The 25,670-nt window shown below is 42.0% G+C and overlaps 1 long non-coding RNA gene across 1 annotated transcript; it reads left to right on the forward strand.

Moving 5' to 3' along the window:
* Positions 1 to 24,785: 24,785 nt before the first annotated feature.
* Positions 24,786 to 25,455, forward strand: LOC138872461 (uncharacterized). Its single transcript, XR_011400843.1, has 3 exons — positions 24,786 to 24,860; positions 24,953 to 25,050; positions 25,351 to 25,455. It is a non-coding gene; the product is annotated as an uncharacterized lncRNA (long non-coding RNA).
* The last annotated feature ends 215 nt before the right edge of the window (positions 25,456 to 25,670 follow it).

Consider the following 25,670-nt stretch of genomic DNA (forward strand, 5'->3'; position numbering starts at 1 on the left):
GCATATTATGCTGGACCGATATACTTTGATGGCTGGAGACTGGAGCACCGGTACTCCAAACTCCAGTATATTATGCTGGAGTATTTTTTCGGATTTTGAATACTGTTTTCGTTCAGATTTATCTTTACATGAAAAGTGGCTAAATTTCGATTACTTTTGAAACTGCGGCTATTTTTGAATGACCGATTGTAAATCTGGCTATTTTTTAATTTCTCCCCAATAGATTTATAAGATATTTAAGTGTAAAAATGACGTGTAGTAGCCACTAATAAGGGTGTATTTAATTTTTATCCACTATTTAAAATGCTTATAAAAAATAGCCACTACTAAGGGGGAAAAGACACAATTACCCTTTCTCTATTTCTTGTATAATCCCAAAATCGACGAAAACCCTTATTTCATTCGTTCAGAGTTCTGCGCTTCTTCATCTTCCTCGTATGCAAACTGCAATCTCAGTTAAACTTCTGCTCCTTCATCTTCTCCGTCATCTTCTGTCAATCGCGACTGGTAATATATTTTTTTATGCATTTTCGTTTTTCTTTATTTGTAAGTTGGTTCAATGTCGTGTGAAGTATGTGTGAAATTTCAAAAATTAGCATTATATGTTGATTCAGTGTAGTATATTTTGTGTGATTCTATTTTTGGTAAATTTTTAGTGTGTGAAATTTGAAATGTGTTTGTGGTTGATTCAATATATTTAATTATGTAGGTATATTTCATAAAAATAGTCGTAAAAATTCATAAGCTTACTGATTATGAATTTTCAGTTAACTGTGTTCATTAAATGTAAAGAAGAAACGACATTAAATTTTGTAGTTGGAATTCAAAGTTAAGGACTGATTGTCCTTAACTTTTGCACATGAAACTTGAAGTTAAGGACAAAGTGTCCTTAACTTTGGATGTTGAAAGTATATGTTAAGGACTGTATTTCCTTAACCTATGCACTTACAATTTAAAGTTAAGGACTGATTGTCCTTAACTTTTGCACATGAAACTTGAAGTTAAGGACTAAGTGTCCTTAACTTTGGATGTTGAAAGTATAAGTTAAGGACTGTATTTCCTTAACCTTTGCATTTACAATTTAAAGTTAAGGACTTATTGTCCTTAACTTTTGCACATGAAACTTGAAGTTAAGGACTAAGTGTCCTTAACTTTGGAAGTTGAAAGTATAAGTTAAGGACTGTATTTCTTTAACGTTTGCACTTAAAATTTAAAGTTAAGGATTGTATTTGCTTAACTTTTAAACTTGAAATTTTAAGTTAAGTCCTAATCTTTGTTTGTTTTTCCTTCTTTTCTAGTGTTATAATGGAAGGCGATCATTTTTTTGATTTTGACGATTGGCGTAATTTTCTGGTATATTGGAAAGGAGATTTTCAATATAAGGAAACAATTAAAAGTTTTCTGTCGAATAGCCAATGGAAGAAATTGAGGGAAAGTATTTTTGGCAACTTCTTCAGATTACAAAGTGTGAAGTTCTCGGGTAAACTTATGCACTGTGTATTGCTTTCTGAAATTGTTAGTAATGAACCTGATTCGATGACCTTCAAGGTATTTGACCGCGATATTAAGTTTACTCGTGATGCATTCCATATTATTACTGGTTTGAAGTCTTATTCGTCGCTTGACATGAAAGGTTTAAATGAGAAAGAGAATAGGCTTTTAAGAGTCTATTTCCCTGGAAAGGACAAAATTGAGTTGGCTGATTTGTATAGTTTTATTTCTAGTCGCCCACATGGTACAACTTCATCATTTGCTGGCAGTGATGATGATGCTTTGAAGTTGGCAACACTCTATTTTGTTGAGTCAGTTTTGATGGTGTCACACCTCCTTTTTCTGCCCCCGAGGGGGCGCAAAGGAGTTTTTCCAATTAAAGGACAATCGAAACGGGATTTGTTTATTTATTTCAGAGTCGCCACTTGGGAGATTTAGGGTGTCCCAAGTCACCAATTTTAATCCCGAATCGAGGAAAAGAATGACTCCATATTACAGTCTGCGCACCAGAAATCCGGATAAGGAATTCTGTTAACCCGGGAGAAGGTGTTAGGCATTCCCGAGTTCCGTGGTTCTAGCACGGTCGCTCAACTGTTATATTCGGCTTGATTATCTGATTTTATACAAGTGTGAACTTATGTGCAAAATTTAACTTTTAACCGCTTTTATCATTTACTGTTTTTATCAAGAATTGCAACGTTGTGAAAATGTATCTCGAACCGCGTTACAATCAATGTACCCGTGGTCGTCGACACACTTTGACTCCGTTGAGATTTGGATTTGGGTCACATCAATGTGCACCCGAGTTTAAGGAAATTAAATTATTAAAGGCGCGCCTAAAGCGACTAGCGTATTTATTTTGGGTAGGACCGTGGAATTTTACTAAACGGTCCATCCCGAAGCCTAAACAATTTTTAAAGCAATATTTATTGAGGGCCCCGCAATTTGTATTTTTATTTGGCGAGGCTCACCTCGTTCTTTATTTCTAATGAATTTGCAACGTCATGGACATGCATCTCGAACCACGTCACAGTCAATGTACCCGTGATTAGAGAGGCATTTCGAATCCGTCGAGATTTGGATTTGGGTCACATAAATGTGCACCCGAGTTTAAGAAGGTAAAGTTTATTAAAGCGTATCCTAAAGAGACTAACGTGTTGTCATTTTAGGAAGGTTGTGAGATTTGCTAAACAACCCGTCCGGGAAACTAAATGCTTCAATGATTTACATTTAACAAGGGCCCCGCATCTGCGTGTTTTGTTTATTTTCATCGAGGCTCATCTCGTTCTTATTTTAAAAGGATATCCTATAGCAACTACGTTTCTTGTCGTGTTCGTCTCTATCAATTGAAAACGGTAGACAGTCCTAATTAATTACATGATTGCGAGTTTACTTATAACAGGATTTAAAATGCTTTTACAGAATAATAAAATGTGACTGCGATTATGGATAACTAGCCGAAAATTATGGGCCCAAACCTAGCTCATGCGAGATGGCCAGACTTAGGCCCCCTTTTTCGATATGGGCCTAACTGATTTGTTTCGATTTGGGCTCGGCCTTCATGAGATTGAGGCCTAGGACTGATTCTTTGTTCTGTGAAATGAGTTTATCAATTTATATGGGACAATCTGGCAAAAGGAGAAAGAATTTTAACTAAAGTGGATAGTTTTCCTATTTGGCTTACATTAGAGAATATATTACACCCTCAGACTAAGTCTAAAGGTACAACTTATTACACTGGGAATGTTTTTTCACCTAACAGCACACATACATGACTAGCATGCATTAACCTGCATTGATACACTAAGCATGTAGGCTACTTCTATTATCCAAACAAAAATGTAACTACTATATACTACATGACATTTAACACAACAGTCCACGTGTATATAAACAATCTGCAATCTGCAGGTCCTCTCTTTTGCATTCATGCTCAAACTTTCAGTTACATTGGTGGTATTAATTGTGTACCTGGTAAGGAAAGGAAAGGAAGAAGGAGAGTGATCAGTTGAGTAGTATGTAAACAACAGCAAGAGCAGATTCACAGCAACAACACAGCAACAACCACCGGCCAACAAGGATGAAGCTCAGCAAGGTGTCGAGCAACAAATGAACAATCCCAGAAAAAAAACAGAGTAGGAAACAACAGCCCAGAATGTTGAATGTAACAACAACAGAAATCCAATGACCACAAGAAAGCTTGGCAAACGACAGGAAAAGCAAAACCACAAAGAAAACCTGATCAAACTGGACTCTTGCACAGTTTCTTCTAGACAATACTCATTCACAATGTTCTGAAATTTATTTCTGTTTTTCCTTTTCAGTTTTCTTACTCACAAGATCTCCCCAGACTCCAAAAAAATGAACCCCTTTTCTAATGGAAGGTCCCCCTCTTTTATATCCTAACCTTAACATTTTATAGTCTGTTTTACAACTCAAAATTCCCCCCCCCTGTTGCTTTTTCCACTCACTTCTTTTAAATAAACAAAACTCCCATCAAATCCCTGACAGCCCCTCTCTCTTTTGTTGTTAAAATGTACTAATCACTTGTTTATTTAACCAAAGTATGGGCAGTAGGAATATAATCTGACAGCACATGCTGTCCAATTATTTTAATTCCTTAAAGCTAACCATACACATGCTGCCCACGGTCTAAACCAAATGGCATCGTGTTTTAAAATCAAAGTCTGAATCTGCCATTATAACCTTTCCCCTAGATGTTCTTTAATTCGATTTGAACAAAATCAATAGGCAATACAATTCAGTTCCTAATGGGACTCAAATACGATCACAGCAGAAATAAGCAATACGAATCAAGTTGTTACCATTAACGATTGAAACTAATTGACGACATATATCGACTCGACTATATTAATCGTAACACATAACAATCAATCGTTCATATAAACAACACGTATAGAGTCCCGAATGACTTCAGACAAATTTGTTCAAACACTGGGAACTTATATGAATTAAACTCGTTTGACGACTAATCTAATTGATGAGCATGTATATCACAGGGTATATTCAGAACACAAACAGAAGACAATTGACCAAATAAAAAGGCCTTTAACAGAGACGGAAGAAATTAAGAAAACATCACACAATAACAAACAATCACAACAAAGTATGCTAACAACTCAATCAAAACTAAAACAAAGAGAAGGGAAAACTTACTGAAAAAGTTTAGACCAAACTGTCCCAAATCCGACTTAGCTTTGACCATTTGAGGCCGAACAAATTTTAACCAGGGTGTTCTCACATGAGAACACCTTGGTTAAGATCCATTAAACCTCAAACCCCTTTCAAGACCGGCCGGATTCCCCAGGTGTATGTGTTCTAGGTTTTGGATCTTTAGATCTGATTTTTTAGGAGTTGTGGGTAGATTCGGACCAAACCAAGCTTGGTTTGGTCACGAGGAGGGTCAGGGGAGTGTCTGGTATGAATATGGGGTAATTTGGTATAGGTCCGGGTTCGACTCAAATCTTCAAATGAAGATTCGAGACGAAGGGAAGTGATTCGAGGCAAATGGATAGCAGATCCATGTTCAGGAGAGTGAGGGGGTCTTAGGGTGTTCAGGAGGTGATCACCAGCGTTCGTGCCGCCGGCTTTAATGGCGAGGGAGACTAGGGCGGCGTTAGGGTTTGGGGGTTTTCGAGCTTGGGGAAGGAGATGCCTGAAGGGGGGTTCGGATAGGGGGCGTGGGGTGAAGGGTTGAGTTTATATATGGTCTAGAGGTTTAGATCCTGGCCGTCGGATCAAATGAGATCTATGGCCAGGATCTATCCACTTAGGGAAGATGGTGTCGTTTGGGTTTTGGTAGTGGGTGATGCCGGGTATGGCTGGATCGGGTCAAAACTGGACGGGTTTAGGGGAATGGCCTAGGTCCGTTGGATCAAGGGGTTGGACGGCTCAGATCACCTTCCTAAGACGACGTCGTTTGGGGTCGAATGAGTGGCCTGATCGGGACCGTTCGTTTGAGTCAGATCAACGGTTCTAATCAGGGGTACTGATGCGACGTCGTTTGGGGTCCTGTTGGGGCAGCCTGATTTGGATTGGGTTTTGGGCCTTCAAAATTTGAAATGTCATAGGCACAATCCGATTTCTTGGGGTTTATTTTGTTTTCTAATTTTTGAAATACAAAAAAAAAATGAATTTGAAATACCCAAATCAATATTTAACACAATTGTTCACACACATATATAAAACTTTTTGAATGGTTAAATTACAACCTAGAAATGCATACCCTTTTTTTTTGTATTTTTCTTGATAATGATTAGATAAAAAAATGGACAGACCCACAAATGATTAACAACACATGTCACGGAAAACTCGAAAAATTGTACAGCGAAATCATTTGTCACTATTTTTATTTTCTTTTGGAGCGATTGTCCGTAAAGCAAAAATCACGTGCTTACAGCTGCCCCTCTTTGCCCGAAGACACGGAGGGTTTTCGCGCAAAGATAAAGCGGGCGATTTTTGCTCGTCCGAGTACTCCGTGTGAAGCATTTTTTGAAAAAGATTTGACCGAACATTTGCTTCAAAGGTTTCCTACATATCCTGGGCTGAACAGGAATCAGGTCAATGTAGTTCGGGAAATTTTAGTAGCTGGGACTACCGTGTGACTGTAGTGTTTGCTGTTGTTGTGCGCTGTTGCATGCTGCTGTAGTATGCTACCGCTCACTGATCTCCTTGTTACATTGATCTTGAAAGGAAAAACAAGAAGCTAAGCTAGAGTAGGAGATCTCATCTATCTCTGACTTTTTCTTGTTGTCTTGCTTTCTTGTTGGCTAATGCTTTCCTCTGACGCCTTTATTTTGTGAACTTGGCAGATTATGCTGGTCTTTCGCCTTTTCTGAATGCCAGTTTTCATCACTTCGCTTGATCTGCTGGGAACATGCCCTCTTCTTCAAGCCTTTCAATTGTTTCTTCGGTGGTATGGCTTTTTCATCAAAATTGTTATGTTGGGCATGCTATAACGTTTCCAAACTGCTTCTTCTGAGATGCGTTCCTTCTTCCTTTTGAATGCGCGCTTGCTTTGGCAGCCTTCTGCTTCTTGGCGCTGGGGATTTTATTGTTTCCTGCTTGGGGATCTCTGTTGTAACCTTCCGTCTTCAGGCGGGGCTACTGATTCCAAAATCTAGAGCTAAATGTATTCCCGCATTATACTGGTGGGCGACCTAGAACTTAAATGTATTCCCACATTATACTGGTGGGCGACCTAGAACTTAAATGTATTCCCGCATTATACTGGTAGGCGACCTAGAACTTAAATGTATTCCCGCATTATACTGGTGGGCGACCTAGAACTTAAATGTATTCCCGCATTATACTGGTGGGCGACCTAAAACTTAAATGTATTCCCGCATTATACTGGTGGGCGGCCTAGAACTTAAAAGTATTCCCGCATTATACTGGTGGGCGGCCTAGAACTTAAAAGTATTCCCGCATTATACTGGTGGGCGACCTAGAACTTAAATATATTCCCGCATTATACTGGTGGGCGACCTAGAACTTAAAAGTATTCCCGCATTATACTGGTGGGCGACCTAGAACTTAAAAGTATTCCCGCATTATACTGGTGGGCGACCTAGAACTTAAAAGTATTCCCACATTATACTGGTGGGCGACCTAGAACTTAAAAGTATTCCTGCATTATACTGGTGGGCGACCTAGAACTTAAAAGTATTCCCGCATTATACTGGTGGGCGACCTAGAACTTAAAAGTATTCCCGCATTATACTGGTGGGCGACCTAGAACTTAAATGTATTCCCGCATTATACTGGTGGGCGACCTAGAACTTAAAAGTATTCCCGCATTATACTAGTGGGCGACCTAGAACTTAAAAGTATTCCCGCATTATACTGGTGGGCGACCTAGAACTTAAAAGTATTCCCGCATTATACTGGTGGGCGACCTAGAACTTAAATGTATTCCCGCATTATACTGGTGGGCGACCTAGAACTTAAATGTATTCCCGCATTATACTGGTGGGCGACCTAGAACTTAAATGTATTCCCGCATTATACTGGTGGGCGACCTAGAACTTAAATGTACTCCCGCATTATACTGGTGGGCGACCTAGAACTTAAATGTATTCCCGCATTATACTGGTGGGCGACCTAGAACTTAAATGTATTCCCGCATTATACTGGTGGGCGACCTAGAACTTAAATGTATTCCCGCATTATACTGGTGGGCGACCTAGAACTTAAAAGTATTCCCGCATTATACTGGTGGGCGACCTAGAACTTAAAAGTATTCCCGCATTATACTGGTGGGCGACCTAGAACTTAAATGTATTTGAAATTGTTCCCCCGTTCTTCCGAGAAAATTTTGACAATTGGCAGAAAATTTTCTGCCCCGGTTTTGGTGACTTCCCTGGCGTTGCATCTCGCTGCCATCATCAATCCTTTGTTTTCCTGCTGCAGACAAAGGGATTTAATTAGTTTTTATCGTGGTGGTAGAGGGTGCCTTTCTGGCGGATGATTTTTCCTTTCTTCTCTTTTCTTGCTCTATGTCCCATAATTGATTAGTGGGCAGAGTTGCCTGCTGGGGGTCTCTAGCCTGCTGGGGATTGGCTCTCAATTAATCCCCTTTTCTGCTTTCTCTTTAAGCACATGCTGTGGGAGTCTGCTTTTAACTCCCGAAACCACTTCCTTTTAGGAGCTTATTTCCTCCAAAATTGTCGGGCACGATCATTGCGTTGCCTGGGGTTGGCCTTTAAAACTGTTTGTGTTATCCTGTATTGGATGAATTCCCCTTCGGTCTCTGGCAGTAAGCTTTGAAAAATCCTTTTCAAGACAAATTTTAGGAAGAGAAATAGAAGCTAGAAAAGGAGAAAATCTTTCTGAACCCATATTTTGGTGGGAGAAGAAACTCAAAAGAACTTATCTGGAGGACATGACTGGTCCCCGTGATCATGACGTGCACCATAGATTCCCGACCCAGTCTATTTGTATCAATCGATTTGCCCGATGGTCTGACTTGTTGGGGATGATAAATGACTGTCCATTTTGTTGCAAATGTGGTAGCTTTTGCTGATTTGTCTTGTCGCCTCATAGTGCCCTTCGAGGGGTTTTCACTAATGAGACTCTCTCTTTCTCTCATCTCCCGGCGCCTTATGGTGCCTGTGAAGGTTTTCACCAATAAGACTCTCTCATTTCATATCCCTCATCTTACATCGCCTCTCGGTGCCTGTGAAGGTTTTCACCGATAAGATCTCTCATTTTATTTCTTTCGGGGAATCGGGGTGTTGTAGATATGGCCCTCTCTTCTGGAGATTCCTTTGACCATCAATTCATTCCCATTCTTACGATCCTCTTCTTTGCTGGGGATCGGTGTGTTATTCTCGGCCTCATTGCTTGACTCGACATCTCTTGAACATTGATCGGGAGGTCTTTTGGACATTGATGTTGGTTTTGGTGTGGAGTTAAAGAAAGGCTATGAAAATGAAAATAATTTGATGGGTGATATGCTACAACTTTTGGAATCAAACCTTTGTTGGAATTTAAAACATAACCTCTGCCCCAGTTTTCTTACTTGGGGAATTTATTTTTTACACTTATGTTGCGCTATGTGCGTTACGCACGCTGTGCCTATTATGCACCCTATGTACATTATGCATCCTATATTCACTATGATGCATACTATGACCGAGCCGTGAGGCGCCTACGTATCCTCTTCGAGGAATCAGGTCAAACGTAGTTCCCACGATTTTGTATTTTTTATGATTTTATCTTCTTCTTCTTTTTCTTCTTTTTTTTTCTTTTCCTTCTTTTCATTTTCTTTCTCTTTTCTTTTTCTCTTTTTTTTTCATTTCTTTTCCATTAGTGATTCCAAAAGAGGGGCATGAAAGAATTACTTAAGGCTCAAAGGGGGAAGCAAGGGTTAAAAGTGTTTGGATAGAAGAAAGAATTACCTCTGTTATCTCATTATCCAATAAATGCCAAATACAAACAAATAAACCAAAAATTGCCATAATCAAAGAAATTACGCATAATATCTTTTGACTGCATCAGAATTGATAGCCATGTCGACACATCTCCCTTCGACATCTGTCAAACACAAAGCACCGTTGGACAATACTCTGGTCATGATATAAGGCCCTTGCCAATTTGGGGCGAATTTGCCTTTCGCCTCGACCTGATGTGGGAGGATATTCTTCAATACCTGCTGCCCTACTTCAAACTTCTTGGGGCGCACCTTCTTATTATATGTTCTTGCCATTCTCTTCTGGTACAGCTGACCATGGCACACTGCTGCCAATCTTTTCTCATCTATCAGGCTCAACTGTTCCAATCGAGCTTTGACCCATTCATCATCATTAATCCCGGCTTCAGCGACAATTCGGAGGGACGGAATTTCGACCTCCGCTGGTATTACGGCCTCAGTTCCATACACCAACAAATAAGGAGTTGTGCCTATGGAAGTTCGGACGGTAGTGCGGTAGCCCAACAAAGCAAAGGGTAATCTCTCGTGCCATTGTCTGGACCCTTCCACCATTTTTCGCAGTATCTTCTTGATATTCTTATTGGCTGCTTCGACTGCTCCATTCGCCTTAGGACGATATGGGGTGGAATTGCGGTGTGTAATCTTGAATTGTTGGCATACCTCTCTCATCAAGCTGCTATTAAGATTCGCACCGTTATCCGTGATGATCACTTTTGGGATCCCAAATCTACAGATGATATGGGAGTGAACAAAGTCCACCACTGCCTTCTTGGTTACTGATTTGAAGGTTTTAGCCTCAACCCATTTGGTGAAGTAATCAATGGTCACTAGGATGAACCTATGACCGTTGGATGCTGCCGGCTCGATGGGCCCAATGACATCCATGCCCCATGCCACAAACGACCATGGTGCTGACATCGTATGTAACTCTGTTGGCGGAGAATGAATCAAATCTCCATGTATCTGGCACTGATGGCATTTTCTCACGAAAGTGATACAGTCGTGTTCCATGGTGAGTCAATAACACCATGTTCGAAGGATCTTTCTTGCCAACACGTATCCGCTCATGTGTGGTCCGCAAACTCCCGCATGTACCTCTTCCATAACCGTCATTGCTTGACTGGCATCTATGCATCTCAACAATCCCAAATCCGGGGTTCTTTTGTACAATACTCCTCCACTGAGGAAGAAACCATTCGACAAACGCCGAAGGGCTCTTTTTTGGTCTCTAGAGGCATGTTCTGGATATATCCCCATTCTGAGGTATTCCTTGATATCATGAAACCAGGGTTCGCCATCTGCTTCTTCTTCTATGGCATTGCAGTAGGCGTGCTGATCACGGACCTGGATGTGTAGAGGATCAACATACATTTTGTCAGGGTGGTGCAGCATTGATGCTAAGGTGGCCAAGGCATCCGCAACCTCATTGTGAACTCTCGGGATGTGTTTGAACTTCACCGATCGAAATTGCTTGCTCAGATCATGCAAGCATTGTCGGTATGGTATGAGCTTTAGATCTCGTGTTTCCCATTCACCCTGAATTTGATGTACCAAGAGGTCCGAGTCTCCCAAGACCAAGACGTCTTGGACATCCATGTCAGCAGCCAAGCGCAGACCCAGAATGCAAGCCTCATACTCGGCCATATTGTTGGTGCAATAGAAGCGTAGTTGAGCCGTAACAGGATAATGCCGTCCTGTTTCAGAAATGAGTACTGCTCCTATTCCAACCCCTTTCGCGTTTGCAGCTCCATCGAAGAAAAGCTTCCAACCCGGTTCCTCAGGCAATTCCAACTCATTTGTATGCATTACCTCTTCGTCAGGAAAATACGTTCTTAAGGGCTCGTATTTTTCATCAACGGGATTTTCTGCCAAATGGTCTGCCAGCGCCTGGGTTTTCATGGCCGTCCTCATTACATAGACGATATCAAACTCTGTGAGCAGAATTTGCCATTTTTCCAACCTTCCCGTGGGCATAGGTTTTTGAAAGATATATTTCAATGGGTCCAAACGGGATATGAGATAAGTAGTATATGAAGATAGGTAGTGCTTCAACTTCTGAGCTACCCAAGTTAGGGCGCAGCATATTTTCTCGAGTTGAGTGTACTTGACCTCATGCACTGTGAACTTCTTGCTAAGATAGTAGATGGCCTGCTCTTTCCTTCCTGTGTCATCATGTTGCCCCAGTACACAACCAAATGAATTTTCCAAGACTGTCAGGTAAAGGATTAGGGGTTTCCCGGGCTTAGGCGGGACCAACACGGGTGGATTAGACAGATACCCTTTGATTTGGTCGAAAGCCTCTTGACACTCTGTCGTCCAACCTTCTGCAGCATCCTTTCTCAGTAGCCGAAATATGGGCTCACAAGTTGCTGTGAGTTGAGCGATGAACCTGCTGATGTAATTGAGTCTACCCAGCAAACTCATTACCTCTGTTTTGTTCCTTGGCGGTGGCAAATCTCGGATGGATTCAATTTTGGATGGGTCTAACTCAATCCCCCGTCGACTGACGATGAATCCTAGCAACTTTCCTGATGGAACCCCGAATGCGCATTTGGCCGGGTTAAGCTTGATATCATACCTCCGGAGTCTTTGGAAAAATCTCCTTAGGTCTGCCACATGGTCCTCCTGACGCCAAGATTTGATGATCACATCATCGACGTACACCTCTATTTCTTTGTGTATCATGTCATGAAACACAGCAGTCATTGCTCGCATGTACGTTGCCCCGGCGTTCTTTAACCCGAACGGCATTACCCGATAGCAGTAGGTTCCCCATGGCGTAATAAACGCTGTCTTCTCAGCATCCTCTTCGTCCATTAGGATCTGATGATAACCCGCATAGCAATCCACAAAGGATCCGATCTCGCGCCCAGCGCAATTATCGATCAGGATATGAATGTTGGGTAACGGAAAATTGTCCTTGGGACTTGCTTTGTTGAGGTTGCGGTAGTCGACGCACACCCTGATTTTTCCATCCTTCTTTGGGACTGGTACCACATTGGCCAACCACTCGGGATATCGAGTGACCCAAATGACCTTTGCTTGTAATTGCTTAATCACTTCTTCTTTGATCTTTACACTCATTTCTATTTTAAATTTCCTTAGTTTTTGCTTGACCGGAGGGTATGCCGGGTCAGTGGGCAATTTGTGAACCACTAAATTGGTGCTTAATCCAGGCATATCGTCGTATGACCATGCAAAAACATCTTTGAATTCCATGAGGGTTTTGATTAATTCTTCTCTGACAATCGGCTCAATGTGGATGCTAATTTTGGTCTCTTGGACATTATCAGCGTCTCCTAGATTCACAGCCTCAGTGTCATTCAGGTTAGGTTTGGGTTTCTCTTCAAATTGGCACAGTTCTCGGTTTATCTCTTCAAAGGCTTCCCCTTCGTCACATTCAGATTCATCATCACAAACGACCTCTTGCATTATTGAGTCAGATTCAGACTGATTTATTAGACTAGGTTGAAGATCCGCTGTGCATGCCATGTCATTAGAACCAGTAAAAAGAGAACTGTTCAGAAAGAAAAAGAACAAAACAAAATTAAAATGGGATAAAAGAAAGGAACTTTATTAAACTTGCGGGATAAAAGGGTTCACACTTTTACAAAAACGAAAGTAAAATTTGGATTACACCCTTGAATAATTCGGACAAAACAAAACACACAAAACATAAATCAAAGCCTACTACCAAGACTCCCCTCGGACAGGAAGATGAGTAACCGTCCAATTGTGGTCTTGGCCTCAGGCCCCACAAATTGTATCTCTGCTCTGCTTGAACCTTCTCCAGCTTCCACCATACTGACATCCGCGAGTAGTCTCTCAAAACTCTGATTCAGGTCTTCATTTATACCGATCAAAGGTCCTCGAATCTTTGGGACCGGCGACCCCTTGGCACTTGCTTTGACAAAAGACTTTGAGAGGCGTGGCACTGGTTTAGGCAGAAACCAGACCCTCTTCTTCATTTTTCGCGCTTGTTTCCTGTCTGCTGTGGTTGGTTTGAACCCCAATCTGAAAGTTTCCAGATTTTTAGGAAGGGATACAGGTTGGACAATCCCTTGAAGCTCGACTCCCAGGCCTTTTCCTGGCACAAATCCATTACCCAGCATTTCCGAGACCATCATGGCTGTCGCGGCAGCTATCCTAGGGTGCAGGATGATTTCTCCTTCAGAAATTTTATTGGCTGACCCTGTATCGAAAATCTGGTAGACCCAAGGCCCTTTGTCATCAGCCGTCTCTATGAAAGGTACAATTGCTCCACCCGTGGTGCACGTTGTGTCCTCGCAGTGTAACACGACCTCTTGTCTTTCCCACTCGAAATTCACCATCTGATGTAGGGTGGAAGGCACCGCTTTGGCTGCATGAATCCATGGTCGTCCTAACAGCAGGTTATAAGAAACTGTGGCATCTAACACCTGGAATTCCATGGTAAACAAGACTGGACCAATGGTCAGTTCAAGTACAACATCCCCTACAGTGGCTGTTCCGTTTCCGTCAAAACCTCGGAGACAGATACTGTTCTTGTGGATCCTTCTGTGGTCGATCTTTAACTGGTTCAAAGTAGATAGTGGGCAAATATTGGCGCTTGAGCCATTATCCACCAATACTCGAGTTACCACCGAGTCTTTACATTTGACAGCTAGGTATAGAGCCTTATTATGCTCCGTACCCTCCACTGGCAGGTCATTATCTGAGAATGTTACCCTGTTCACCTCGAAAATCTTGCTGGCAATGGTTTCCAGGTTGTTTACAGAAATCTCACTGGGTACATGGGCTTCGTTCAATATCTTCATCAGGGTCCAACGATGCTCCTCAGAATGGATCAGTAATGACAACAGTGAGATCTGGGCCGGTGTTTTTCTCAGTTGTTCGACCACAGAATAGTCCTGTACTTTCATCTTCCTCAGGAACTCTTCAGCCTCTTCTTCGGACACAGGTTTCTTGGTTGCAACTGGGTTGGTTCTTCTTAGCTCCACCGGAGCAAAACATCGACCTGATCGAGTCAGCCCTTGCGCTTCACAACTGACTTCTTCCACCTGTTTTCCTTTGTACATCACCACCGCCTTTTCATATTTCCAAGGCACAGCCCTGCTGTCAATCATCGGCAGCTGGACCACAGGCTTTATGGTCACCCGTTCTCTACATACCCCTTTCAACACGACCGCCGGTGTGGGCGGGATCCCTGGTATTACCAACTTGCTTGGCTCGGGTTTGCTTGTTATGGCGGACGGGCTCTTTCCCAATATCACTACCGGCTTGACGCCTTCTCCCTGCGACTGTACACTCGTTCCTCCACTGGTTGAGACTTCTTTCGGGGCGGCTTGGATCATCATCACTGTTTGTGAGGGTTTTCTCAATTCTCCTCCCTCACACACCAACTCAATCATGTGAGTTTCGTGGTGCGCTGGCAGTGGGTTTTGGTTGATGTTAGGAGCCTCCGGTGTCTGGACCTCGATCTTATTGGTGTCAATAAGATCCTGTATGGCATGCCTTAACTTCCAGCACTTCTCGGTATCGTGCCCGAGCATCCCTGAACAGTATTCACAACTGATTGATCGATCCAAATTCTGAGGTGGGGGATTTGGTTCTCGAGTCTGGAAAGGACTAACCAAACCCAATTGCCGCAGCTTGTGGAACAAAGCGGTGTAGGTTTCTCCCAGCTCCGTGAAGGTTCTCTGTTTCCACAACCTGTCATTCCTAGCATCTGGATTTCCCCGGAAGCCTGCCCCTGAAGGGTTTCTATATGCCCTTGGTGGAGGGTAGGTGTTTTGTGGTGGTGCATATATGTTCTGGGGAGCCGGTGCGCGCCATTGTGGGCGAACCGGAGGCTGAGTGTATACCTGGGCTTGGTGTACGGAACAATGTGGTTCTCGAGGTGGATAGAAATTTTGTGGTGGGTTGTATGGGTAGTTTGACCTGTGAGGCCTGGGTTGGTTGTAGTGTGGCCTGCCAGCCCTGGACCAACTGCCTGCCTCGATCGTGGCAACCTCTTCTTTCTTTCTTCTTAACGCACCTCCCGTGCCGCTTTGAATAGCCTGGGTTGTGGCCTTAAGTGCCGAATAGTTTAAGATCTTGTCAGAACTCAAACCCTCTTCTATCATGACCCCTATCTTGACCACCTCGTTGAACGATTTTCCAACTGTTGTCACCAAGTGACCAAAGTAGGTTGGATCTAGTGTCTGCAAGAAATAGTCCACCATCTCTCCCTCTCTCATGGGAGGATCGACTCTAGCTGCTTGTTCTCTCCAGCGGAACCCGAACTCGCGAAAACTTTCCCCGGGTTTCTTCCCAGTTCTCAATAATGTGAGACGGTCAGGGACTATCTCGAGATTGTACTGGAAATGACCTGCAAAAGCCTGCGCCAGATCATCCCACGTGTACCACCTGCTGGAATCCTGCCTGGTATACCATTCTAGTGCAGATCCGCTCAGACTTTGGCCGAAATAAGCTATCAACAGCTCATCCTTGCCGCCTGCCCCTCTCATTTTGCTACAGAATCCCCGCAAATGTGCCATGGGATCACCGTGCCCTTCATATAAATCAAACTTAGGCATCTTGAACCCAGCCGGGAGTTGGACGTCTGGGAAAGGGCACAGATCTTTGTATGCTACGCTGACTTGATTGCCCAGCCCGTGCAAGTTCCTGAAGGACTGCTCCAGGCTTTTGAACTTTCTCAATACTTCATCCTGTTCAGGGGCCTTAGCCGGCTTCTCAATCTCTGCCGGCACTTCCAAATGTGGATTGTAAGCCTGTGGTTCGGGGGCATGAAACGTAGGCTCGGGGGGGTAGTATTGTGTATCGTGAGCCTGAAACAATGGCTCACTGGTCGTTCTTTGCAAAGGGGCTGATGTTGGTCCCACAAAAATGGGAATATTGGGTGTTGGGAGAGGTTGATGGGGTGGTGGAGCTTGGGAATCATGAGGGCTTCTTTCTTGATGATAAAGGGGATTTGGACGGCTTGTGGAAGGGCCAGAGTGAGGGTATTCCGGCATGTGTCCCAGTGTTTCAGGGCTCTTTTGTGTTTTGGCTAGGGCTAGTTGCATTGCATTCATCTCTAGTCCCATCCTTTCAATCTTTTCCATTGCTTCTTTTAACAACTGGCTCATCGGCCTTTCTTCCTCATTGCTATTCTCCGAAGTAGTCATGCTTGTTGCTACCGGTCCTTTGGATCTGGTTTGGTATGAGTGTGTTGCCAGAATTCTTTAACAACTAACTGTCTTGGTATAGACAACAACAAACTTTGTTAGCGTTAGATTTTAACAGATTTGATCATAACACATAGAGGATGCAATGCACCTAGGCAGTTAATCGTTTCTACATGCTTTGCCTCAAACAACATGCGTCATCCCGGTTTGCTCATTCGTCCCTTTTTTAAAGTACTTTGGGAAACTCAGTGTTTTATTTTATTTTGTATTTTCTCTTTTTTTGAAAAAAAAGCGGTCGAATCTTATGGGGATTGCCTACGTATCACGTCCCCGCGTGAATCAGACCAGGCGTAGTTCTGCCTCAAAGTAAAGACGCATAGAAATTCTTCCGGAGTCACTTAATTTCATTATCAAAATTTGCTATTACACATTGCTTCAAACAAAATAGCAACAGTACAGACTCCACGGTTCTTTGACCTTATTTGATTGAAGGAAAAATAGAAAACAACATATGGGAAAACATCAAAGCTCAACTAAAACAAGACTCGACCAGAGGTTAATTTTCCAACTTAGGGACCCGCGAGGCATCATTCGGCCTTTTCGCGGTTCTAGGTGCGAGATCCCTTTCGAGCTGCTCCAACTCGTGCATGGTCTGTTTGACATAACCCATCACTGCTGGGAGAACGGTAGCGCAGGTCATGTTTTCGCACCGCCGACACCGTCTGATGATGGCATGGGCAATGACCCTGATCTTATCTCTGGTTTGTTTCTTCTCTATGAGTAGGTGTCTTATCTGATCACTACACGTCTTGAATACCTGTGAGTCTTGTATATGCTGATTCTTCAGCTGCCGTACCTCTGCCTTCATTTGGGCCAACAGGTCGTAACAACATCTACTCTCCAATTGGAAATCCCTGGCCCGCTTAACTGCTTTAAACTCAAGTGTAGCCATCTCTCTCTTTATTTTGGCAACAGTCTTTTCGTGGTCATGTTTCAATTGGTTCAAGCATCGGCGATGCTTATCTACTCTTGTATCCCACTGTGCCCTGAGCTCTGCTATGACGTTTTCGGATTTCTCCAAACCATCTTGCCATTCCCTATTTTCACTTTTTAGCCTTTTTATCAGCTGCTCGTATGATCGACGCCTTGGATGTTCATCCGCATCCATCCTTATATGTTTGATCTGGGCTTTGAGCATTTCGTTTTCCTGAATTAACCTGTCCCGCTCTCCCAGATTGGCAGCAACCTGCACATTGTGCTCATATTTCAAGCTCTCCACTTGTTGTTTCAACCGGTTGATTTCGGCGCAATAGCCTTTTTCTTTTGCTAGCCAATCCCATTGTTTTTGCGATGTTTCAGCGAAATTCAGGATGTGGGGTCTCTTAGCCGGCCTTTCATGTTCAAGTTCCCTTCTATACCACGCGAGGTAACCTGGTGTCGTCTCACCTTTGGCTCGATCCCGTACGCAAGTACCTGATTTCAAATATTGACACTCACTCCAGACTTGGCGAATTTTCGCTTCTGGAAACTGTCCGTCAGGACTTATCTCAACTGCTTGAGTGCTAAGATCTTCCTCATGAGGTACTGTCTGGCATCTTCCGAACTATCTCAAAACTCGGCGGGGTGCGTAAGGTTGAATGCTCTTAAGCCCCATCAGTAAGAAATGAGTTTTAGCTGCCGACATATATAGGATCTCATCAACAGGCAGCCATCCTAGTGTCCATTGTATTTGGCCGGTAGTAAGAGCTTGAAAGAACGAGGTCCATGCCAGGACTCCTTTGGGCAAACTGATCTCTTTGGTTCTTGTGTAAGATTCTTCTATGCGAGTTTTTTTCGGAGAATCATGGCTCAAAATCTCGGAATGACGGCAAAGGTGCTCAGTCATCCATATCTGTAGGAGCAAGTTACAACCTTCGAAGAAATGTCCCCCAGCTTTACAAGTCGTAAGAGCTCGAAAGATGTCAGATACCACCATTGGCGCGAGAGTACTGTCACTTTGCGTGAGTAAAGTGCTGACAACCCCGAATATCTTCAAATCAATGTTTCCGTCTTTCCTTGGAAATATCAGAAGGCCCAAGAACATCATCATGAAAGCTACCCGTCTGTGCTTGTCCCACTTCTGACGAACACCTTTGTTGCACAGTTTGTTGATGGGATTATTGAATCCCCCCTCATGACCGTACCTATCATATATGAAGCTTGGAGTGCAAAAAGCCGGCTGCCAGATCTGGGTTGTGGACCGTTCTGGGTATCTTCAATGAATCTAGGAATCGATGTACCGTGACAACTCTTGGGGCGACCAGGTATTTTTGCCTCAACGAAAGTTCCGCATTCCCGATGTACCCGGCCATTTCTTCCAAAGTCGGGGTGAGTTCAAAATCAGAGAAATGGAAAACATTGTGCGTCGGGTCCCAGTAGGTAACCAAAGCTCTTATGATATCTCCCCGAGGCTGGATTTCCAACAAACCCACAAGACCTTTCAAATATTTCTTGACCTCATTCTGTCCTTCAACACCTAGATCATTCCACCATAGCCGTAATTTGATAGGGATTTTGGTCATTATTGAAAAATGTTCATTTTGCATCGTGCTCATCCTGCACATTTATTAGGGTGATTTTAACAAAAAAATGACTTGACTCCAAAATATTTTACAAAGGGGATCAAGTTTTGAACACGGCCTTTAAACACTTTGGGGACGAAGATTTTAAGGCTGTGTGGGTCAATTGGACCAAATCTTAAAATGACCCAAAGGTGGCTGTTTATGCAAAGTCAGCCTTCCGGCGTCCCTTTCGGGAACATTCGGCTATGTCTTGATAAAACAGCGTCACCCGATTTCTTTATGACAAAAACTAAAATTTGACATGTATTTTTTTGTTATTATTATTATTTATTTATTTTAGAAAAAATTCCGGTGAGGTTTTGACACTACTTGGACATTGGTTTTATCTTTCCAGCATAAGTAATTATCTCCCCTACGCTGCTATTTTTTCCTTTTTAGGAACCGGTCGACATGCGGAACCGAAGCAAATAAATGCACAACACAGATAGGAATGCAGCATGATGGTCCTTTCATTTCAAGTTGCCTGTCCTAGACGGACCCAACCCCTGTGTTGAGTCCCCTAAGTCAAATGCAACATGATGCAAATAAGCGTTCCTACTAGGGATCCGGCATGAAGTCAAGTTATTCTAGGTTCGTAACCTGGGTATTTGTTCTAGACTGTGTACCCGAGCGGACAACTCGAGTCGAGGAGGGGGCTACGTACCGGGGACCCGCGAGATCGTCCGGCTTTGTAACTTGTCCGGCCTCTTTCTTATTTCAGGTATTGACACTAACAGAATAGGGAGTCTCGACCAGCGAGCTTCTCCCCGGAGGTAAGAAGAGAAGGGTTTCGGCACAGTTTATATACAGTTCAAATAATATCAAAGCGGTAAAAGCAGCATTTAGCACATTAGGCTCAAAACACGTAATAAAATCAGATAATAAATAAAGCCAAATAATAACAATTATTCTAAGCTCGAATTCTTGACCCTGATCCAGTGGTTCTGGGTCGGTCCCCAGCAGAGTCGCCAGAGCTGTCACACCTCCTTTTTTCGCCCCCGAGAGGGTACAAGGGAGTTTTTTCCAATTAAAGGACAATCGAAACGGGATTTGTTTATTTATTTCAGAGTCGCCACTTGGGAGATTTAGGGTGTCCCAAGTCACCAATTTTAATCCCGAATCGAGGAAAAGAATGACTCCATATTACAGTCTGCGCACCAGAAATCCGGATAAGGAATTCTGTTAACCCGGGAGAAGGTGTTAGGCATTCCCGAGTTCCGTGGTTCTAGCACGGTCGCTCAACTGTTATATTCGGCTTGATTATCTGATTTTATACAAGTGTGAACTTATGTGCAAAATTTAACTTTTAACCGCTTTTATCATTTACTGTTTTTATCAAGAATTGCAACGTTGTGAAAATGTATCTCGAACCACGTTACAATCAATGTACCCGTGGTCGTCGACACACTTTGACTCCGTTGAGATTTGGATTTGGGTCACATCAATGTGCACCCGAGTTTAAGGAAATTAAATTATTAAAGGCGCGCCTAAAGCGACTAGCGTATTTATTTTGGGTAGGACCGTGGAATTTTACTAAACGGTCCATCCCGAAGCCTAAACAATTTTTAAAGCAATATTTATTGAGGGCCCCGCAATTTGTATTTTTATTTGGCGAGGCTCACCTCGTTCTTTATTTCTAATGAATTTGCAACGTCATGGACATGCATCTCGAACCACGTCACAGTCAATGTACCCGTGATTAGAGAGGCATTTCGAATCCGTCGAGATTTGGATTTGGGTCACATAAATGTGCACCCGAGTTTAAGAAGGTAAAGTTTATTAAAGCGTATCCTAAAGAGACTAACGTGTTGTCATTTTAGGAAGGTTGTGAGATTTGCTAAACAACCCGTCCGGGAAACTAAATGCTTCAATGATTTACATTTAACAAGGGCCCCGCATCTGCGTGTTTTGTTTATTTTCATCGAGGCTCATCTCGTTCTTATTTTAAAAGGATATCCTATAGCAACTACGTTTCTTGTCGTGTTCGTCTCTATCAATTGAAAACGGTAGACAGTCCTAATTAATTACATGATTGCGAGTTTACTTATAACAGGATTTAAAATGCTTTTACAGAATAATAAAATGTGACTGCGATTATGGATAACTAGCCGAAAATTATGGGCCCAAACCTAGCTCATGCGAGATGGCCAGACTTAGGCCCCCTTTTTCGATATGGGCCTAACTGATTTGTTTCGATTTGGGCTCGGCCTTCATGAGATTGAGGCCTAGGACTGATTCTTTGTTCTGTGAAATGAGTTTATCAATTTATATGGGACAATCTGGCAAAAGGAGAAAGAATTTTAACTAAAGTGGATAGTTTTCCTATTTGGCTTACATTAGAGAATATATTACACCCTCAGACTAAGTCTAAAGGTACAACTTATTACACTGGGAATGTTTTTTCACCTAACAGCACACATACATGACTAGCATGCATTAACCTGCATTGATACACTAAGCATGTAGGCTACTTCTATTATCCAAACAAAAATGTAACTACTATATACTACATGACATTTAACACAACAGTCCACGTGTATATAAACAATCTGCAGGTCCTCTCTTTTGCATTTATGTTCAAACTCTCAGTTACATTAGTGGTATCGATTGTGTACCTGGTAAGGAGGACAAAGAAGAAAGGAATGATCAGCTAAGCAATATGCAGTGAATAGCAAGAGCAGATTCACAGCAACAACCACCGGCCAACAAGGATGAAGCTCAGCAAGGAGTCGAGCAACAAATGAACAATCCCAGAAAAAAAATAGAGTAGGAAACAACAGCCCAGAATGTTGAATGTAACAGCAACAGAAATCCAATGACCACAAGAAAGCTTGGCAAACGACAGGAAAAGCAAAACCACAAAGAAAACCTGATCAAACTGGACTCTTGCACAGTTTCTTCTAGACAATACTCATTCACAATGTTCTGAAATTTATTTCTGTTTTTCCTTTTCAGTTTTCTTACTCACAAGATCTCTCCAGACTCCAAAAAAAATGAACCCCTTTTCTAATGGAAGGTCCCCCTCTTTTATATCCTAACCTTAACACTTTATAGTCTGTTTTACAACTCAAAATTGCCCCCCCCCCCCCCCCCGTTGCTTTTTCCACTCACTTCTTTTAAATAAACAAAACTCCCATCAAATCCCTGACAGCCCCTCTCTCTTTTGTTGTTAAAATGTCCTAATCACTTGTTTGTTTAACCAAAGTATGGGCAGTAGGAATATAATCTGACAGCACATGCTGTCCAATTATTTTAATTCCTTAAAGCTAACCATACACATGCTGCCCACGGTCTAAACCAAATGGCATCGTGTTTTAAAATCAAAGTCTGAATCTGCCATTATAACCTTTCCCCTAGATGTTCTTTTAATTTAATTTGAACAAAATCAATAGGCAATACAATTCAGTTCCTAATGGGACTCAAATACGATCACAGCAGAAATAAGCAATACGAATCAAGTTGTTACCATTAACGATTGAAACTAATTGACGACATATATCGACTCGACTATATTAATCGTAACACATAACAATCAATCGTTCATATAAACAACACGTATAGAGTCCCGAATGACTTCAGACAAATTTGTTCAAACACTGGGAACTTATATGAATTAAACTCGTTTGACGACTAATCTAATTGATGAGCATGTATATCACAGGGTATATTCAGAACACAAACAGAAGACAATTGACCAAATAAAAAGGCCTTTAACAGAGATGGAAGAAATCCGAATGAAAAATAACAAAATAACAAACAAACACAACGAAACATGCTGACAACTTAATTAGAACTAAAACAAAAGAAAGGAAAACTTACTGAAAAAGTTTAGACCAAACTGTCCCAAATCCGACTTAGCTTTGAGCATTTGAGGCCGAACAAATTTTAACCAGGGTGTTCTCACATGAGAACACCTTGGTTAAGATCCATTAAACCTCAAACCCCTTTCAAGACCGGCCGGATTCCCCAGGTGCATGTGTTCTAAGGTCTGGATTTTCAGATCTGATTTTTTAGGAGTTGTGGGTAGATTCGGACCAAACCAAGCTTGGTTTGGTCACGAGGAGGGTCAGGGGAGTGTCTGGTATGAAGATGGGGTAATTTGGTATAGGTCCGGGTTCGACTCAAATCTTCAAATGAAGATTCGAGACGAAGGGAAGTGATTCGAGGCAAATGGATAGCAGATCCATGTTCAGGAGAGTGAGGGGGTCTTAGGGTGTTCAGGAGGTGATCACCGGCGTTCGTGCCGCCGGCTTTAATGGCGAGGGGGACTAGGGCGGCGTTAGGGTTTGGGGGTTTCCGAGCTTGGGGAAGGAGATGCCTGAAAGGGGGGTTCGGATAGGGGGCATGGGGTGAAGGGTTGAGTTTATATATGGTCTAGAGGTTTAGATCCTGGCCGTCGGATCAAATAAGATCTATGGCCAGGATCTATCCACTTAGGGAAGACGGTGTCGTTTGGGTTTTGGTAGTGGGTGATGCCGGGTATGGCTGGATCGGGTCAAAACTGGACGGGTTTAGGGGAATGGCCTAGGTCCGTTGGATAAAGGGGTTGGACGGCTCAGATCACCTTCCTAAGACGACGTCGTTTGGGGTCGAATGAGTGGCCTGATCGGGACCGTTCGTTTGAGTCAGATCAACGGTTCTAATCAGGGGTACTGATGCGACGTTGTTTGGGGTCCTGTTGGGGCAGCCTGATTTGGACTGGGTTTTGGGCCTTCAAAATTTGAAATGTCATAGGCCCAATCCGATTTCTTGGGGTTTATTTTGTTTTCTAATTTTTGAAATACAAAAAAAAAATGAATTTGAAATACCCAAATCAATATTTAACACAATTGTTCACACACATATATAAAACTTTTTGAATGGTTAAATTACAACCTAGAAATGCATACCCTTTTTTTTTTTTGTATTTTGCTTGATAATGATTAGATAAAAAATGGACAGACCCACAAATGATTAACAACACATGTCACGGAAAACTCGAAAAATTGTACAGCGAAATCATTTGTCACTATTTTTATTTTCTTTTGGAGCGATTGTCCGTAAAGCAAAAATCACGTGCTTACAGATGGGCAAGAGGAAAAATAGGAATGTGTCGGAGCAAATAATGAAAATTGTTGACGATGATGCACTTTGCGCTTCCTTCAACTGGGGCTCTCTTGCTTATGAGACGCTATTAAAATCATTGAAGAGTTGCTTGAAATCAAATGAGAATGATGTTCAGAAGGAGAAAGAGAAAGAAAAAGATATTGATAGCTACACTTTAGTTGGCTTTCCTTTTGCGTTTTGTGTCTGGATTATGGAAGTACTTCCTATTTTCCAAGAGAAACAATTTGTGAACTTCAAAGAAGTTGGTTATCCTCGAATGTTATGTTATTCTGAAATGAAGTCTCCACAATTTGATGCTCTTTGTAGAAAATATTTCCATAATGAAAAAGTAAGTTAATGTAATAACTATCTCTTTTTTTGTTTATTTGTTTTAGTTATGTATACTTATGTTTAGTTTTTCTTATATAATAGGTGTTTAAGTTGATTGAGGTGTCACCCTTTATTCCCGGGGAAGAAGAAGATACAGAGCCTCTTTGTGTGGAGGAGCCAATTTCACAAGATCGAGGCTCAAGGTCTTCTTCCACACAATTTGACGAAGGCGTACTTAAGGAAATTGTTAGAGTATGTGTTTCTGCCTTTGAATAGTATTAGTTTTTTATTTGATTATTTCTTGCTTACGAACACCTTTTTTTATATTATGTTTTTTGATTCAGAGATTATCAGAGAGTTTTAAGAAGGATTTGCAAGCAGAAGTTACCAGAGTTAATCAGAAAATTGTTGTATCAGAAAAAAGATTGAGAACGAAATCAAGGTAATTTCAGTTAGTCCAACTTTAGGATTTTGTGTCCTTAAATTTTGAACTTGGAATTGAAAGATAAGGACTTCTTGTCCTTAACTTTTGAACTTTGAAATGAAACTTAAGGACATCATGTCCTTAAGTTTTGAACTTGGAATTCAAAGTTAAGGACTTCTTGTCCTTAACTTTTGAACTTGGAGTTCAAACTTAAGGATTGCATTTCCTTAAGTTTTGAACTTTAAGTTCAAACTTAAGGACTGCCTGTCCTTAAGTTTTAAACATGTCCTTCTCTTTGTAACTTAGTTGCTTTCTCAGGATTTAAAGAAAACTCTAGGATCAAAGCTTGATACTTTGATGAACATGTTTGGGAAAGCTGATCAGATGAACACAGATAGAGAATCTAGTGTTCCAATTAGAAAATATGGAGTTGATGATCATTGTCGTGCTACTGAGCGTACTGGCATATTCAACCAAGATGCAGGTGGTGTTGAACGTGATGATATGTATGTGCATGCAGAGGGTCAGTATGAAAGAGAATTTAGAGATGCACATCTAAATGATGAAACTGAAAATGTTACTGATATTGGGAAAGGTTAGTTATAGATTTTGATTTTTATTTTCGTTGAAATGTATAT

This window comes from Nicotiana sylvestris, chromosome 7, assembly GCF_000393655.2.
Source record: "Nicotiana sylvestris chromosome 7, ASM39365v2, whole genome shotgun sequence".
In the NCBI taxonomy this organism is placed as follows: domain Eukaryota; kingdom Viridiplantae; phylum Streptophyta; class Magnoliopsida; order Solanales; family Solanaceae; genus Nicotiana; species Nicotiana sylvestris.